This window comes from Mus musculus, chromosome 8, assembly GCF_000001635.26.
Source record: "Mus musculus strain C57BL/6J chromosome 8, GRCm38.p6 C57BL/6J".
In the NCBI taxonomy this organism is placed as follows: domain Eukaryota; kingdom Metazoa; phylum Chordata; class Mammalia; order Rodentia; family Muridae; genus Mus; species Mus musculus.
This window is the reverse complement of record NC_000074.6, coordinates 122,074,321-122,089,449: the sequence shown is the minus strand read 5'-3', so window position 1 is coordinate 122,089,449 and position 15,129 is coordinate 122,074,321. Positions and strand designations below refer to the sequence as shown.

General features: G+C 53.6%; 1 protein-coding gene across 1 annotated transcript in view; it reads right to left on the bottom strand.

Moving 5' to 3' along the window:
* Window positions 1-15,129, bottom strand: part of Zfp469 (zinc finger protein 469) — a 229,528-nt gene that overhangs the window by 183,201 nt on the left and 31,198 nt on the right. The window lies entirely within an intron of this gene.

Below are 15,129 nucleotides of genomic sequence, written 5' to 3'. Positions count from 1 at the left end.
GGGCAGAACTGTAACGGTGCCTATCAAGCCCTCCAGCCCACGGACACGACTAGGATATGCACTTGATGTCCGTCCTCCCACCCAGATTGACACGGAGCATCTGGCTTCGAGCAGATTTCCAGAAGCATAGCCTATCACTGAAGAAAGCTTCATACACTGGTGCTGTCTAACACAACCTCAGAGAGTAAGTTGAAGTTTGTATTGTTTATGCATGTGTGTCTGTGTGTGCACAAGTGCACGTGCCTGTGGGAGCCAGAACACTGTGTCTCTTATCCCCTGAAACTGGAACTACAGGCAGTTGTGAGGTGCCATGTGGGTGCTGGGAACCGAACTCAAGTCCCCTACAGAAGTCCGGAGTGCTCTTAACTGATGCGCCATCTCTCCGGGCCCTTGTAGCAGACCCTGAGTGAAATGCAGTCACAATTGTGCGAGCCACGTGGCCTCTCGTCTGACTTCCAAAGGGATGGCCGAGCCACGAGACTGTGGAGAAAGCGCAGCTCAAGTGTGATCTTTTGTCTTCCAACCTCGGCTTCAGCACACAGCTCCCGGGCTGCTTCCCCTGCTAAGCTGACAGCCTTGGCTTCTCTTTGCACGGAGTCTCTTCTGATGCAATCACTGCTGGTGGACAGCTCTAAACACCCTCCCTGCCCCCACCCATAGGGCGCGCCACCAACACTAGGCTTGCCCCGCCAGAGTTTGTGTTTGTGCCAGCACCATGAAACTTAACTGTTGGCTGTTAAATATGGAAAACTGAATGTGTGTGCATGCACGCATAATGGATCTCGGGTGCCGTTACCTGGGATGCCGTTAACCATCTACTAACTTTTTGTTTGAAACCCGGTCTCTGACTGGTCTGCAACTTCCCATTAGGCTAACCTGAGCTGGCCAGTAAGCCCCAGGGATCCACTGTCTCCCCATCTCTGGGATTCTAAGCATCACACCTGACTTTTGTTAATGTGAATTCTGACGCTTAAGTTTGCACACAGCAAGCACTTTAATGGACGAGCCATTTCCCCAGCATAAATGTGAACACTTTAGACAGAATTAACAAAAGCCTCCAATAGTCCCCATGTGTCTCAGGGGCCCTGCCTACTGCTAGGCTGGAGGCTCTATGAGCCGTACCAACCAGGTCCCATAATGGTACCACGGTGGTACCCAAGGCTGGTAGGCAGTGGTCCCATGCTGCTCCCACATCCACACCACAGAGGCAGTACTACCATGGAGGCAGAGCCCTAAGTGTCAGGGGATCCTCTGCCGTCAAACAGGCTGTCAGCTAAGACTGAGGAGGAGCCACCTTCAAGTCTCACACCAAGCCTCAGTGCCCCCGTTCTGACACAAAAAAAGACAGCCCTGCCCTTCCTCCACCAGGGACACAGAGATACTGCTGGCTCATTTGTCTGTGAAGATTTTTTAAAAATCATTATTGTATAACAGGGAGCATGGAGCATCCCTTAGTGCATAGCTAAGGTCTTAAATCACAGGAAGTAGGCTGGGGGAGAGAGCTAACGTTTGGATGAGATGTCTGCTCGGAAGGAAAAGCCAAAGTCAGAAGGAGCCCAGCCATCCCTTTTCTCCAGGAGCTAAGCTGAGCAGAGAACCCGGGGAGCAGTCATTGATGCTCAGCTCACGCTCTCCCCACTCCCACTCCCTGTGCCCGTTCATTCATCCACCTTGTCCCCGAAGCTCACGAGCACCGTATTCATGGCGTCCTGGGAAGAGCAGCAGGCGTGAGTGAAACCAAAGCCTGACATAACGATCCCCATGAAGAAGAGGGCAGACAGCCTGAACCTTACGTACCAAGGACAAATCTGCCTAGAGCTTCTGTGGCATACACTGCACCAGTGCACACAGAGATCCTTAATCCACAACCCTCTGCAATGTGCCTTCAAGTCTACACATGCAGGAAAACGGACCAGAGGAGGTCCACCTGCAGTATGGCATCATACCAGAGAGGGCTAGTCGCCTCACATCCTATAGTGCCCTGGCTCTAGACTGGCCATCCATCCAGGGCAGTCTTGGGAGAATGGACCAGCTGTTTCCAGCAGCTAGAGCAGAGCTGGAGAGGGCAGTCCCCCAGGCAGTGGCAAGGGCAGCTGATGCAGCATGTGCAGAGCTATGGAGGAAAGGAACAGTGGCAAGGCTACTCACAGAGTCAGCTCAGCAGAGCGGAGGGAAGGGGACAGCCGGGAAGTTGCCCGTCGTCACAGAGGAAGCCAGGGCCGGGGACATGCTAAGTGCTCAGGGCAAAGGCTTCAGTGGGAAGAAAGCATGGAAGGCCTCTGGAAGATGTAGCCTTCCATTCCGGCCTTCACGTTGACAGCTACTTCAGCATACAGCTAATAAATGGTGTGGGGGACCCAGGCACTGTCCCTCCCCCCCCCACACACACACACTCAGGCAGCAGTGGCACCAACTCCAAGTTTTGATGTAGCTCAGAGAGGAGCCAGAGCGTGGCTCGGCCTCCTGCTGCAGAGTCTGGTACCGGATGCCCTGGTACTGAATGCTCTGTGATGGGCCACCTCCCCAATCATTCTAACAGAAGTTGGAGAAGGCTCACCTTAGTGTCATCACAGGCCAGTGTGTGACACAGGACCAAAGAATCCTGAAGGCCCTGAGGGATGAGACTCCAGGACCATGAAAAACTGTGACAGAGAGGTGACCTGGGTAAGAAGGCTCAAGTGAGCCCTGGCTCTCACTTCAGTGGCTAGGAGGACCTGTTTCCTCTGTTGGTGGAGACACTGACACCTTAATTCACAGGTTACACCAACAGTCATGATCTTGGGGTACTGACCTGACATCATCTTGTGTAGCATAGATCCCATAAAGCTTTGCACACAGCCAGCCACCCCCAAGCAGCCCGTGGGGCACACAGCCAGCCCCCCCCCCCCCGCAAGCAGACCCCATGGGGCTATCTGAAGCTGAAAGTGCTGCCTTGGAGGAGACAGAGATGGGACATTTCCTATAGAGGGAAGCCTCTGTTTGGGGCTGTTTTCTCTGAGGCTTTGTTACCAAGGACATCCTATTCCAAGTCCTGCCCCTCACCTGAGGTCACCGTCCATCTCTGCAGAAAGACACTAATTATTTCCATCCCTGCTAGCCAGGTTGGTGCTCACGGGCCAGGCTGTGTTTGGCACGGTGATGAGGTAGGCTGGAGAAGGGGAGCCTGCACCGTGGCCGGGTGCCCTAGTGTGTCCCCAGTGGCTGCTCTGCACTGCGCATGCGTACAGGGCCTGCCGCTGCTTTCTCGCCTGCAGCGTGTTTCCTGGGGGCCAGCCATGTCCTAAGCCACCCTTCATGAAACCTCTCTGCAGCAGGCTCTCCAGACTCACCCTAACTTTAAAGGTGTAACCCCGGCAGTCAGCCTTCGAGTTTGTGCTCAGTGGGTTCTCAACGCCCGTGTCAACGGGTCTCTGGTAGAGAAAGGGCATGCTTCTACAAACGGTGGAGGACAACCGGTTCTCCCTATAGGAGAGAAGGAAGTTGGACTCTGCCTGGCACCACACAGAGGTCAGCATGTGTGGAGGACCTGACTGTAAGAGTTGAAGCTTTAGCAGTCTCAGAAGAAGAAAAGGCATTCATAACACATTCATAACCTCGGATCAGGCCACTGAGATAAGACCAAAACCAAAACCAAGATGAGGGAAACGGGTGGCCACACCAGAGCCAAAAGTTCTGTGCTAAGCAAGAGGAGAAAAGGTCACGTGGTGGAGACTGTGCCCACCATCGGACGAGGAACATGCTTCTAGAACAGGTAAAGGTGTCCCTTGAGGCAGAACTAAGGGGCAACCCAGATTAAAATGTGGGCGATGGGGGTGAGGAGACGCTCGAGAGGAAGGAACACTTGCTAAGCAAGCATGGATGTGGAGTCTGTATCTCCCAATGCTGGGGGCAGAGACAGGATGACTGCTGGGACTTGCTAACTGTGAGCCTAGCCTGAGGTCAAGGAGGCAGCCTGTATCAAGAGAGGAAGGCTGAGCATGCCCAATGTCCCCCCACACATATGAACATATAGACAGAAAATGTGAACACAGTTAGCAAGGCCACAGAATACAGGGCCAGGGTCACGGGGCCATGATTGGCAGGGCCTCCCTTCACAAGAGGCTTATGCCGGGTCTGGCGACAGCAGCTCAGGGGCTGAAAATCTGAGCCGATGAGTCAACAAAACCCTAGATCATAGCAACCACACCCCACCCCTGCATGCAGAGCTCGCTGCTTCTGGAGAGGACCAGCCCACAGGAACAATTGTCACAGGATCCTCCTGGCTGCAGGGCACTGTTCTGCAGTGTCTATCCTGCGTGCCCACCACACGGAGGCAGACCTGGTGCTGGTGGTCTGGGCAGGATGGCTGGAGCCACAATTGATGTGGAGCGGGCACTAGGTGGGATGTTGGCAGACGTGCAGGGTGCCTCCATGACCCCAATAAGGGTCCCACAGCCCCACTGTGTGTTGGATGCTAGACATTCACGGACGGACGGCCATGTGTGAGGTAGGCTCTCTGATCCTCGGGAAAAGCAAGGAAGGCAGCAGCCTCAGACAGACACACTAAAGAAGGTCCCCTTTCCTCCCACTGGATGCCCAGCCTACATCATCATCTATGCTGCTAAGGAATGGAGAAGAAGGAGGGCAGGCAGCTGGGAGGTCGCCCACAGTGTTCACACCTCCTCCTCCTGACTCCCTTCCTGAAGAGTGTTTCCGGGATTTTTAGCCTGTGCTTATGTACCATGCTCAAAATAATAAATATTGACAACATCTTAAACATCTCACAAATGCCCTTGAGCTAGGAAAATTGTAGACTTAAAAAAAAAAAATTCTTCCCAGACTTTGTTTCTCCTTCAACCAATAGGAACAGCAACTGGGTTCCCAGTTCACCTGAGCTTTCCGACTGGGAATGGGGTGGGGGGTGGGAGGTAAGAGCCGTGAGTCTTTTAAAGACACAGAAGAAAGAAGCCCCAAGAAGAGGTTGGAATTACGATGATGAGCAGAAAAGAATGTAACTCACACCTGCCATTGGCTGGGCTGTGTCTTGCTGACCTCTGCCATTGGCTGGGCTGTGATTTGGTGACCCCTGTCATTGGCTGGGCTGTGTCTTGCTGACCCCTGCCATTGTCTGGGCTGTGCCTTAGTGACCCCTGCCATTGTCTGGGCTGTGCCTTGGTGACCCCTGCCACTGGCTGGGCTGTGCCTTGGTGACCCCTGCCACTGGCTGGGCTGTGCCTTGGTGACCCCAGTGTGACTGTGTCTGGACGCAGAGGCTTCTGGATAACTGAAGTAAGATGATGTTGCAGGGATGAGGCCCAGCTGCAGTGAGTCTGATGACCTCCTTAGAAGAGGAAAAGACACTAGGGCCTCTGGCTGCCTGGCTGGCTGGTCCTCTGGTGCAGAAGGGAGGCCACCTGAGGATGATGACACAGAGAGAAAGCCCTCTTCTTTTTCATTTTTTTTTTGAGGCAGGCTCTAACATAACCTAGGCTGATCCTGAACCTGCTATGTAGCTAATCCCCCTGCCTGCACCTCCTAAGTTCTGGGATCACAGGTGTAGACCAACAGGCCCAGGGCTTCATGCATCCAAGCCACGCACTCTACACTCTGAGCAGCACCACCAGCCACTGGCCTCCTGAAAGCTCTAAAAAGAGGTTCCTAGAGAAGCCAATGTGACTGGTTCCTTGGACACAGTCTTCCAGTCCCAAGCATCTTGTCAGAGGCATCTGACTGTACTGGGTCCTGACCTTGCTAACAATGGCTATGTGCTAAGCCTCACCAGTGACTGGCTGACACATCTTTCTCCCAGTTGCAAAAAGTCCTTCCAGGAACCGGCTTCTCTGTCTTATCTCCATTCACTGCTCTCTGCCAGGACATCAAGTGACTTCACCACCCTATGACGTTACCAGAATAGAAGAATACAACCAGATGGACCTCCTGCTTTGCGGGTCCAGGGCTTGAGGAGACAGTGGGGACAGGGCACAGCATGAAGCTCTGGCACGGACACAGGCCCCATGACCATGAGTGAGAGACGCTGAAGCAGCTGATGGGGAACCTGCTCTTCAGCGCTCCTGCCCAGCTCCTTCACCCTGTTCTGGGTACAGCAATGTGTCTATAACCTCAGGACTGGGTGTGAGACAGAGACAGGAGGATACCTGGAGCTTACTGCCCACCAGTCTAAGTGAATGGATGAGTTCCAGGTTCCGTGAAATATCCAGTCCCAAAAACTAAGACCCAGATCAATATAAGAAGACACCCAATGCCAACGTCTGCCTCCAGATCTATATGCACATGTGGGTTAGCACACCGACACATGCATGTCCGTACAACACACCACACACACAGAGAGAGAGAGAGAGAGAGAGAGAGAGACAGAGACAGAGACAGAGACAGAGAGAAAGAGAGAGAGAGAGAGAGTGTGTTATTACCTCTTAATTGAAGCATTCTCTCCTAAAGGGAGAAGAAAGACTCATAAAGACTTGAGGCACACTGAGCCAAAGTGGTGCACGCCTTCAATCCCAGCACTCGGGAGGCAGGGGCAGAGTTTGAAGCCAGCCTGGTCTACAGAGGAAGTTCTAGGACAGCCAGGGCTATAGAGAAACCCTATCTTGAAAAACAAGAGAGGTGGGGGATGTAGGGTGGGAGGGAAGGAAGGGGAAGAGAGAGAGAGGGAGGGAAGGAGGAAGAGCGACAGAGAGTCAGAGAAAGACGGAGACAGACAGAGGGAGAAAGACAGAGGGAGAGAGACAGAGAGACATACACAGAGCAAGACTGAGAGAGACTCCAACTGGAGCAAGCTGGAAAAAGTCACAGGATCCCCAAAGCCATGTGCCCTCCTCCCCTGGTTCTATAAGAATTGACACTTGTTGGGAAGACAAGTCTCTCTGTGGAGGAGTCTACCTGTAAGATAGACAGGGAGCTCCAGGGACCCAGCTGTTCGGAGTCGTTACCCACGACGACCTGTGCTTTTCCTGTGCCCACTTGCCTTTGAGTCACCCATGATCCTAGAACTGACCCCAGTAAATGCCTAGCTAGTTCGACAATCCAGACTTGGGGTGAATAGATGTTTGAATATGTCCCCTCAGGAAAAGTCACACAATGTTTCTGTGGATAGAGGTTAGAGGGTTTCCCGCTCAGTATACACTTGATCTTATTGTCAAATAACTGACCTTATTGCTCACTCATGGGCCCTCTGGTTGATGGACTGGCATTGGGCAGGCTGGCAGAGGACCCAGCCAGGGGCAGGTTTCACAGGAGCTAGTCAATGCTCAGACAGACAACAGAGACTGGGATCCCATACCATTGGTGTAGCCAAAATCTACAGCTGCCAAGGCCCGCCCCAGTAGATCCCACCAGAACAAGCAGGACCCTGGAATGTCAGGAAACCCCACCGACAGGGACACACAGCTACAGTCGATTCCGATACAGTGTTTTCCAGACCCAAAGCCCATCTCAGAGCTGGAGTGTCTACTCTGAGCAAGGCGGGGCCTGGTGCAGCACTTTGGTCACAGACACTTCCTGAAAGATTTTAAGAACCATTCTGATTGCTAGAGACCTCGAAACTGTTTCTCCACCAACAATCTGACAGCTCCCTCTCTGTCACAGCCTCAACCCCAACCTTCATCTCCACATTGACTCTGCCAGGGTCACCCCACACCCTGCCCTGAGAGTGTGGAAGGAAAGACCTGATGCTCTCTGTGAGAGTCAGCTCTTCGGCAGATGATGGTGTCTCCCACTCAAGCCTCCATGAACCAGGAAAGTGGTTCCCGGTCTCCAGTTTTCTACCCTGTGTCTCCTGGAGCACTCCGTGTGTGCTTTCACTGTGACTGGCTCATGGCTATCTCGAGAAAGTGCTTTAAAAAGCTCTACTGACTGAGCAATAGAGCACTCGCCCCGAAAGCGTAAGGATCCAAGTCTGGTCTGTTCCTGGGACCTGTGGAAAGAGTCACACATGTGCTTATTTATGATCCCAGCACTGGGGAGGCAGGGACAGGCAGACCCCTGGGACCTGCTGGCCAGCCAGACTAGCCCAATCTGTGGGCCCTAGGTTCTAATGAAGGGACCCTTCCTCAAAGAACAAGGTGGGTGGCACTTGAGGAACAATACCTGAGGTTGCCCTCAGGCTTCTACATACACACACACACACACACACACACACACACACACACACACACACACAAATCCCTGCATTTTAAGACTTCAGTGTCTTGTGACCTATGTTTGGCAGTTTGATCACAGAGGAGTGAGGATTCCCCTTAAAGTGGGTCAAACTCTTAAAAACAGGTCCCCAGGAAATCAGAAGAGGCTCTGACTGCTTCAGGTGCCCATTGCTTTGGATTTAAAGGTCATGTCAAGTAAGTTAAGCTAATTACAGAAAGATGAGTGCCACTTTTTTATTCATTTGTGGGACCTGTATCTTGTAGAGATACATAGGACCTTATATGCAGGTCAGTGCTCTGGCACTGAGCTATCGCCACGCAATCATACATGCCACAGGTACCACCATCATGCAGAGGCCACCCACTGCACAGAGGCCTGGATGCCACTTAGTGTGAGAGGCCATCCTGGGGAAGAGAGCCTTGCTCCCTCCCTCTTACAAGCTGGGGCCAACTCTGAGCCCCATAAAACAGCTCACGGTGGCTCTCCCTTCTTTCAGAGGCTGGGATTGCCCCAGGATGTCAGAGACCCACCCTGACAGAGCCTCCGACTCATTATGCAATTCATCAAATCCCAGATCTCCACAGGCCTACTTAAAAGTTGATCTCGTCTTAACCCCAAGCCTTCCCAACCATGAGAGTTTACAGAAGCCCCTGAGTTTCTGAAGAGACCCATAAACCCAGCCTTGCTTTACAGCCTGAGAGGGAATGACCACCCAGGCAGCTGCACAAGAACCTAGCTAGAGCAGGAAGTCACAGCTCTGCCAGATGCCTGTGGCTCCCCATCCTGCAAAGCCCAAACTTGGGATCTCTCCCTGGGGATGGTGATGCCATGCTGTAAGGCCCAGGCTTCCAGCAAGATAAGCTCTGACCCACTGTGGACCCCGAGCCTGCCCGCCAGCTTCCCAGCAGCAGCGGGCCAGGCCTCCTCCTCCAACATCAGATGAGTGAGTGAAGAGACAGGCGCTGGGTCATACAGAAACAAATGTGAGGTCGGGGCTGGAAAGGAGCCTCTGCCAGGCAGATGTCACATCCTGAGGTGGCTCTAAAACCTGTCTCCTGGCTCTGCTCTATATGCAGATGAGGAGAAAGAGAATATTTTTTAAAACTTATTCACTTTACATTCCACTCACTGGCCCCCTCTCGGTCATCCCCTCCCACAATCCTTCCCCCATGCCCCGCCCTTCTCCTCTGAGAACATCTGAAACCCCTGGAAGTCAGGAGATGGCTCTGGAAACAGAGTGCTTGTCAGGCAAGCGTTAGGACTCAGCTAGGACCCCAGCACTTGCATAAAAAGCCAGCTGGGGTGCAGTGCACTTGTGGGCAGAGACAGGTAGAGGTGTGGCCTTGACCTTGTCTCTAAACACCTCAGTGGGTGGAGCCCGAGGAATAGCTGCTATTGGTTGTCCTCTGTCCCCTCAGTGGTCCCTCTCCCTCTTCGCCTTGAGAGAAGATGTGTGAGCAGGGCCTGAGAAGGATTTACAGGAGGTGAAGGCTTTTATGGATCAATGCTACATCCCATCTTTTAAGGAGGAACCTGGCACCATTGGAGGGAAAGGGGTCTGGCGAACTATATTAGATCAGAGGCTGGAACTGGGGGCAGAGGGTCACGACCCCAGCATCCTGGCATCTTGGGCAGCCATGGAAGGCAAGGGGGATCCAGAAGTTTGTCCTCTTGGTATCTTTGGCCTGAGCACGGGATACAGCCACATGTGTCTGAGGTCAATTACCACCTGCAGCCCACAAAAGGCAGAGCCCAGCACCGGAGGGAGCTGGTGGATCAACCTCTGTGCTTGACAACAGCAGCACAGGACAGAAGGGAAAGGTCTGAGGGGGACAGGGAACATCTGCTGAATGAAATACAGACACAGCAGACAGAGATCACAGGTTTTCCATGAAAATGAACCCTTGACTCCTAGAGGTGTGGCCCTGGCCAATGAGATTATCCCTGGCTCGAAGGGCAGGCACATGCAGGGAGGTCCAGAGGCCAAGCAGGGTTCCTTCCAGGAACAGCTGAGGGATACAGCCTGGCTGGAGACGCCTTTGGTGACAAAGAGCAGCGAGGCCCAGATGTGGCTGTCAGGAGACCTTGGGTGACCCCGGGGAAGACTTCCCTGTGGATGAGCTCAGCTTCCATGTCTGAGAAATGGCAGGACGATCACGTCTGGACCTTCCTGACCTTGGTGAGAAACAAATAGAGTTGATTTAAGTGTTGAGCAAGCATGGAGGGATCTAGAAAGGGCTTGCCCTTGCTGGAGGGACCTCAGAGCCTGGCAGCGAGGTTCCCCACCCACCAAGGGCAGAACCCAAGGAACTGGCAATGCACTGTGTACTATGTAAGCCCTGGAGACCTGGCAGAGTCTCATGACCAGATGAGGAGACTCCTCCTCGCCAGCTCAAGCAGCCCCGTGAAGGAAGAAACTAAAGCTGGAAGATAGTTCCGGCTCCGCGCCTGGCACGGGCCCACATCTCAGCGAGGATGGCAATGGGTGAAGCCTGCTATAGCCAGTGGCCAAAGGCCAGTGCTGCAACAGGGCACTTGCCTTAGGACTGCAGTGCCACGGCTGAGGCACAGGGGATGGTGTTGCAGGTGAGGCAGGGTACGTGGGTACCACAGCCAGCCCTCTAAATTGCTTTGCTAGAAGGTTTGACCTACAGGAGACAGCCTCCCTGTCAGCAGTGGGATGGTTTAAAGACTCGGATCAGGGGCAGTGTGGGCAGGTCTTGAGGGAAGCCAGAAGCTTGAGCCCGAGGAACCCTAGAGGAAACGAGCAGAGGAAGTCCCAACTCTGTCCTGTGGGGACACGGTGGGGACAGCACGGTGAGGTAAGCACTGTGCATGAGAGGGACACCACTGCACCATGGATGCCACAGGGTGAAGCAAGTGACTGTGTGTTCACATTTGACCGTGAAGGGAACCATAACCACAGCAGCCATAGCGTCCTGTCGGTAGCGAATCCTCATCACTGTATTATCGTGGTGTCGAATGTTCCATGGCCTGGCCCCCATGGCCACCTGTGCACAGTACCTTTCGACCTGTTCCAGGCCACATGTCTGTGCTGGTCACCACTGAGCCTTGGGAGCTCTGCAGGATCCCCAGCACTCCAACTAGAGGGGACACTGGGCCCTTTGGCATGAGATGGAGGACATGGTCTTCCTGTGTGGCCTTTTGTTTCCATGCTCTTCAGACCCCCAGAGCCCAGGGCTCCTTTGGCTTTAATTTACAGCTGACCGGATGCTGAAGGACCCAGAGCCTGCTCCCACCACGCGAACATCTCGTGACGGTGACAGGTGTGATATGACCCCAAGCTTAGCAGCTCTGACAATGGAAGTCACTCTCCTTCAACGCCTCCAACCCCCTTGTGGGTTCCACTGTTTAAAATCAAATCTCAGGGCTCAGGGAAGAAGTTTCATGGATAAAAGCATTTGCCACCAAGTCCAAGGATCTGATTTGAACGCTCAGAACCCACATTAAAACTGGAGGCGTGGCACAGAATCTGTGATCTGTGGAAAGGTGGAAGGCAGACAGGGGAATCCCTGGATGCTCTCAGGCCAGCTGCAGCAAAACGGCAAAGAGGAGCTGTCTACAAACAAACAAACAAACAAACAAACGGTAGGTGAGGATCGACCCCCTACACACTCGCGCGCACACACACACACACACACACACACACACACACACACGTCCCAAGGCCACATGTTGGTACAGATCTGTACTGTACTGACACACAGAGAGTAAGGAGATGACAGTTCCCACTGAGGCTCAGGGTACATGGGAATCCTAAAAGGCAGCTGATTCTCACAAGCCCAGATGCCATGTAGCCCAGCTCTAGCTCCAAGGCCAGCACAAGAATCCCAGAGTCTCCCACATTTTCCAAGAACAGGCCCCTCAAGCACTGATCTGAAGACCGATAGCTCACTCGGCACTCAGTGCCCCACATCGGCAACTACCCTCAAAAGACTCTGGGCCTCTTGGGTGCCAGCCTCCAGCCCTCAGAGGAATCTCTGTCTCTCCAGTATCCTGGGACAGCACAGTTTGGCTCTGGAGGCTGCTCAGCATCTGAACCAGTAGCTAGGGTTCAACAGGACCCCAGGAGGATACTGGGACAGAAATACCCATACCTGGGACACGGTCCACACTGGGTCCCATGAGCCCTGTGGGTGAGGACTCATCAGAAGCAATAGTGCCCCAGTAGCCTGTGCCACCACCAGGCTGCCCTAGGCCATTCCACCTGATGGAGGCACACATGTCCAGGAGCCATGCTGCAGTTTCCATGACTCCCCTGAGACAGGTAGGTAGATGTGTGTCTAAATGGCTCAATGGGACAGGGATGAAACAGATGACAAAGGTGACTGTGCCTCTGAGTTGTGGCATGTGTAAGCTGACTGTGTCTGTGTGCAAACTGTTTGAATTGTTGTTTGGTTGTTTTTTTTTTTTTTTTTTTTGAATCCCGGCCGGTTTGCCTGCGAAGTCTCAAAGCTTCTCTGTGGTGTGATTCATCCCCTCTCCCTCCCTAGGACGGAAGGTCACCTAAGGCTTCAGATTTCTCCTCTAATCTCATCAAAGGCAGTGCTGACCTTCCCCGTGGGTCAGATGAGGTTCCAGGCTGGAGCAGGGACACGAGGGAGGTGTCTGCCAAGGGTCTAACGTGACAGATTTGTTTCCTTGTCGGAGGTTGAAAGACGCGGCAGAGCTTTGCTGTCTTTGGGGTTTTTAGGCGTTTGCCAGCCGTGCAGATGACCACAGAAAACCACAAAACACGATTCTTAATGAGGCCTCGTGATCGAAGGCCGAGATCAGCCAGAGACATTTCCAACACAGTCCGCATCGCATCCCATCCCAGGCAGGGCTTTAAATGTGGCGTGTGAACCGTGGAGGTGTTGGAGGATGAGCTATAATCTCCCTTCCTCCCGCCCCGCATGGAGGCAGCTGGCTTCAATCAGACATGGCCCCTTATCTCCTGCCTGCTTCCCGGTAGGACATCAGAGAGCTGTGTCCACACCAAATATTTGGCTGTATTTTTTTCCCGGGGCTTCTCATGGCCAAAGCTATGCATAGCCACGGAGTTAAATGTGATCTGGTTTACACCTGGCTGCAGCTGGCCAAGCGGCATGGCTCTCCAGGGGATGGGGACCCGTCCTGGACCAACCCAAAGAACACGCTAGGGAGTAGTGGGCTTCCGACTGTACTGTGAGGACACAGCACAGATTCCAAGCTCGGGGATGTCTGGGTCAGACCTGGAAAGGGATCCAAGGGATGCAGTCTGTCCTTCCAGAAAGAGCCAAGGCCAGCTCCACAGACAGTCCTGTGGCCCAAACCATCTAGGACTTTCCGACTGGACCATCCCACTTTCCTTCCAACTCCCTTTGCATCCTGGACCAATATAGCTGGCTGGCATCTGTGCAAGGACCGCAGAGCTTAAACTCCACACCAGACTCCTTGAAGCTGGAGTACCAGGTTGAGACTGTTTTCCACCAACCCCTGCCCAGGGCTTCCCCAGACCAGGCTGTGCCCTCTGCCTCTCACCTCTGTGTCTAATGCTGAAATGTTGTCACTTCCTTCCTCCCCAGCCTCTGTCAGCAGCCTGTCCTCCCCTCTGCTGCTGACGCCACCAGGCTGGACAGGTGTCCCCTCTCTGGTCCATACCCACCAACTGCAGCCCTCCCAGCACCCATGCCCAGGTATGATCCCTGGCTCCAAGTGACTGGTGCTGACCTGTGGCCAGTTGGCTAGCATACGCTGACTCCTGTTCGTGCTCACTTTCGATGGAGGCAGGGTGATGGGAGAGGCTAGGGACCTTTGGAAGAGACAGGCAGGAGGTGCACACCAGAATCACAATGTCGCAGAGTCACACACAGCACACTGATGGAGGCAACTTGTTCATCCATTTGTCCTTCACTCAGCAGCGGCTTATCAGGGCCCAAGGACCACTGAGCCCCTGGTCCCTCACAGTTAGCCTCTTTCTTCGTTTAAGTATCCTCTGCAGTAGAACCAACCAATCCTGGTTTTACACAGGTGGAAACCAAGGCTCAGGGCAATCTAGAGCTTGCCCATAGTCTCTGGACCTGTGAGATCACAGGTGGATGTCGTATAAGCAAGGTGTGTCTCCACAACTGTTCTGAGCTCTGAGCCTCAGGGCTTCCCCTAGTGGCTGACATTCCAGATGCAGTTCAGTCCAGACATGGAGTATGAGCCGGTACCATATATCCTGTCTCCATTTATGGAGGTCAGCTAGCACCAAGTACCGTCTCTAACTGCCTCCTCCCATTCTGAACATGGTTGGTGAGGTAAGATGAGGTCTGTGCCACCCTTTTGGAGGTTGGGAAACAGGCTGCTCTACCCTCAAAATTCTGGCTCTGCCCTATAGACCACACAGCCTGAACTCGCAGCCCATCAGCATGAAGGTTAACTTGACCACCCACCCGGGACTGGCCAATTAAACTCCTTCTTGTGTATCGGAAACTACGAGCCATGCCGTGCTACCCATACCAGGCACCAGGATACAGACACCAGTAGGCCAGATGGCCACCGGCTCAGCCTCCCCTCTTCCCAGGCCTGCAGTTCAGGGCAGGCATATCCACTGGCTCTGCTTGTATCCCCTTTGGAGAAGAGGTCTCTTCCATGTTTATACTGTACAATAAACAGAACTTCCTGATCAAAGGCGGCCCAACCCAAAGACGATTTCCAGGAGTGTTTTCTCAGCTGACGCCATACGCGCATCTGGGGGACTGACCCTGGCTGTGTTTGAGCTTGAGACTGACACCAGCATGTTCCAGAGAGGGACAAAACTCCATGCGTCTACAGGGCAGCCTCTCCTGGCTTAAAAGATGACGGAGCCCAGGTGGTGAGAAACAGAGCTGTCTGCAGCAGTAGCTTCGACCACCCACCACCCACCTCAGAAACATGCAGAGGCTCTGCCGGGAAAACACAGCCTGAGCCTCGAGAGAAGATCCAGGATCCAGAGGGCCCTGGAGAGATGGGCTGTCCTGCTTT